Source organism: Octodon degus, unplaced genomic scaffold (genome assembly GCF_000260255.1).
Source record: "Octodon degus isolate 3935 unplaced genomic scaffold, OctDeg1.0 scaffold00002, whole genome shotgun sequence".
Lineage (NCBI taxonomy): Eukaryota > Metazoa > Chordata > Mammalia > Rodentia > Octodontidae > Octodon > Octodon degus.
In genome coordinates, this window is record NW_004524578.1 from 13,059,367 (window position 1) to 13,063,094 (window position 3,728).

A 3,728-nucleotide genomic window follows, 5' to 3' on the forward strand; every position below is an offset into this window, starting at 1 on the left:
AAAGATTAAAAAAAAACCAAAATGAAAAATTAGAAATGATACAGTTTCATCCAACAAAATTACAGGAATTCAAGAATGGTTGTGTTGCATTTAGTCGCCTTCAAATTAGTTGTTCAGATTACCAGATATAAAGGGACATTTGCAAAATTTGTCAAAAACTATAGAATACTAAAAAGTAGAGAAAAAATTAAGCTTTCACTGCTCCTTTCAACAGACCAGCAGAAATCAGCAGTACAATTGTTCAAGTCATCCTGTGTATATTCAACCAAACAATGGAATTCACCTTATTTCCACGTGCCCTCCCAGTCTAAACCGAAACTGGCCTTATCCTGTTATTAAGCAAACCACAACAAATTTATAGCAATTAAAATCATAAAGTACACTCTTTAACACAATGGGATCAAATAGAAACTAATTACATAAAAGTCATAGAGAAATCCAAACATTTCTCCTGCCGTGTGTGTGTGTGTGTGTGTGTGTGTGTGTGTATGTGTGTGTGTGTGTGTGTCTATAGGTTCTCACTACACAGATTGGACTCATAGTGATCTTCCTATTTTTCACCCTCCCAAGTGCTGGGATTACAGGCTCACACTATCATGCCCAGTCTCACTTGCCATCTCAGTGTGCCCTGGGGGTGGGGCCAGCCTGGCATGCCAGGGATTGAACCCTGGTCTCTGCGTCTGCCTAAGCAGGCACTTTAATCCACGGAGATATCTGGCTGGCCCAAGAAATCCTAACATTTGGAAACTTAAAAAAAAAGAAACAACTTGAGCAAGTCTTGTGTTCAAAAGAAATCTCAAGAAAATTGAAATTTAATAGAATGCAATAGAAATAAATTAGAAAAGATGCGACAGAGGTGAAGAGATATTCATATCACTAAATGCATACATTAGAAAAGAAAGAAGTTTTAATAACCTAAGATATACCTTAAGAATATAGAAGAAGAAGAAGAGAACAAAAAGCCAAAAGCAAGTAGATGAAATGATAAAAGTCAGGACCGAAATTGAAAACAGTAAAACAATAGAGAAAAATCAATGAAGTAAAGAGCTGGTTCTTTGAAAGGACCAATAAATTTGACAAATCTCTAGCAAAGTTGATAACAAAAACTAAAAACTGCATAAATTGCCACTAGGGAGTGAAGCAGGGATATCACTACAGCCTCCACAAACTTCTCAAGACCAGTGGGGAAATATCAAAGATAACCACACAAACTTAATGTCTTACATGAAATGGGCCAACCACAACAGAAGATCTGTAGGCTACTATAACTCAAACTACATGAAACAACTTGCACTTCTCTGTAACTATTAAGAGCCCTGTATAACTTAGGACCTTCCTAAAAGAAATCTCTGCCTAAATGCTTTCATTAGAGAATGTTATTGAGTGCTCAAAGAATGAATATCCATTATACAAATCTTCTACCAGAAAATAGCATGAACAATCTGCAACTTATTTGAAGATACCTTGATATTAAAACCAGATAGAGAACTCAAAAGAAAACTCTGGACCAGTAATTCTTGTGTGTGTTTATGTGTGTGTGTGTGTGTGTGTGTGTCTTCACCAAAATATTAGTGAATAGAATTTAGCAATGCAGAAAAAAAATCCTGTGTCATGATCAAGCAGGGCTTGTTCCTCATGTGGAGGCTGATTAATAGTTTTAAAAATCAATAGAGATATCTTCCCTTGTCTCAGTACTGTTGCTAAATACAGGGCTGGACATTCCACCCTACAACTACCATAAGTAAAAAAAGAAAAAATAGTGAAGTATGTGGATCAGAAAGAAAAAACATTTCCTGACTACAAAATATGGTTGTTTACGTAGAAACCAAAGAAATATGTTTAAAACCTCTTGATATGCATCTATATCTGTCTTTTTGTCTTTCTGTCTTTTGGTTGGTTGGTTGGTCGGTCTGTTGGTCTGTCGGACTGTCTGTCTGTCTATCTGTCTATGTCAATAGGAGAAAGAACAGCCTTTTCCACAACTGATGCCGAAGCTGTTGAATGCCTACATCCAAAGGAATAAGTCTTGATCTAAGTTTCACACCTTGCACAGAAAAACTACTCAAGACGAACTGTGAACTTAAAACACTTAAAAAGTATAGAAGATCATTGGTATCTAAGATTAGTTCTTACTTTTGATTCCAAAGCATGATGCATAAAGGGAAAATTTGATAACAGATTTCATCATAATTAAAAATGGTGTGAAAGAACTTGCTAAGGAGATTTAAAGATCGCCTGAAGGCAAAAAGAAAATATTCACAAACCACATCTTTTGCAAAGATCCAATACATAGCATATGTAAAGAACCCTTCAATGACAATGGAAAAGAATTCCAGTTAGAATATGGGAAAAAGACTTGCATGAACATTAGATCAAAGATGACACACAGATGGCAGCAAGGACAAGAGAAGTCATTTACCATCATAAGCCACTAAAAAAATACAAAGGAAAGCACAATCTTATATTACAGCACATGCCTAAGAAGAGCTAAAATAAAAAAGTGAAAACACCAAATGCTGGCAAGAATGTTGAGAAACTAGATCACTTATACACTGCTCACGGAAATATAAAACAATGTAGCTACGCTGGGAAGAAAAATTGGCATTTTGTTAGAAACCTACACACACACATCATAGACATGTGCTGTGTACTCTTGAGTATGCCATAAAATTGGAAACTTATGTTCTTACACAAAGCTATACATGCCTTTCCTATTAGGATGAAATGTTCCTAGCATAAGATGTACCATAATAATGATTTGAAGTGTAAAGCTCAGTAGTGTTGAGTGTTTTCACATTGTTTTATAAAGATCACAGCCACCCATGTGTAGAACTTTTCTCATTTTCTCAGACTCAATCTCTATCTATTAAATTGCATCAATTCCTTTCCCCCCTCTTCCTAGGTCTTGGTAATTATCATTCTGCTTTGTGTCATCATGAATCTGACTTCTGTAGGCAACTCATATAAGTAGAGTTACAATATTTGTCCTTTGGTGATCAACTTATTTCTGCTGGTATTAAAGTTGCCTAGACTCTGCCATGTTAAGAATGAGGCATCAAAATATTCTCCCTTTTTAAGGCCGATTACTTTCTATAGCTTATAAATAATTCATTGTGTTTGTTTATCCATTGATGAACACTCAAGTTGCTTCCATCCCCTAGCTACTGTGAATAACTTTGTTAAAAATGTGGAGGTGAAAATATATGGTCAAATCCCTGCTTTCAGCTCTTTTGAATATTCACACAGAAATAGAATTACTGGGTCACATGACAATGCCCCATTAAAAATTTGAGCAAACATCAAACTATTGGCTATAATAACTGCTGTTTACATTACCTCAAGTATTACTGTAGTAGAAAATGGTTCCCAGATAGTCTGTTACACATTCCTGTTACTTCTGTCTCCTAGAAAGGGCTGCTTGATGTAATGCACAGCTAGTTACTTCCATGCATATTGTAAGAACCAATCAATGACAGTCATGTATTCTGCCTCTGTACTTCTCCTTTGCAACCAACCCCATGAAAACCTCCTTTTCCAAGCCTTTGGAGCCTGACATTTTAAGGAACAATGGATTCCTTGTCAATGCCCATTGACATTAAATAAATCCACCTATAGATCCTCGATATTATTTCAGTGTCTCTGCTTGTGCATTGGGTGCATCAGCTGGAAAGACCAACTGTACTGAATTTTTGGTCACCAGTTATGGCCCTTAGGGATGGGGTAAAGAC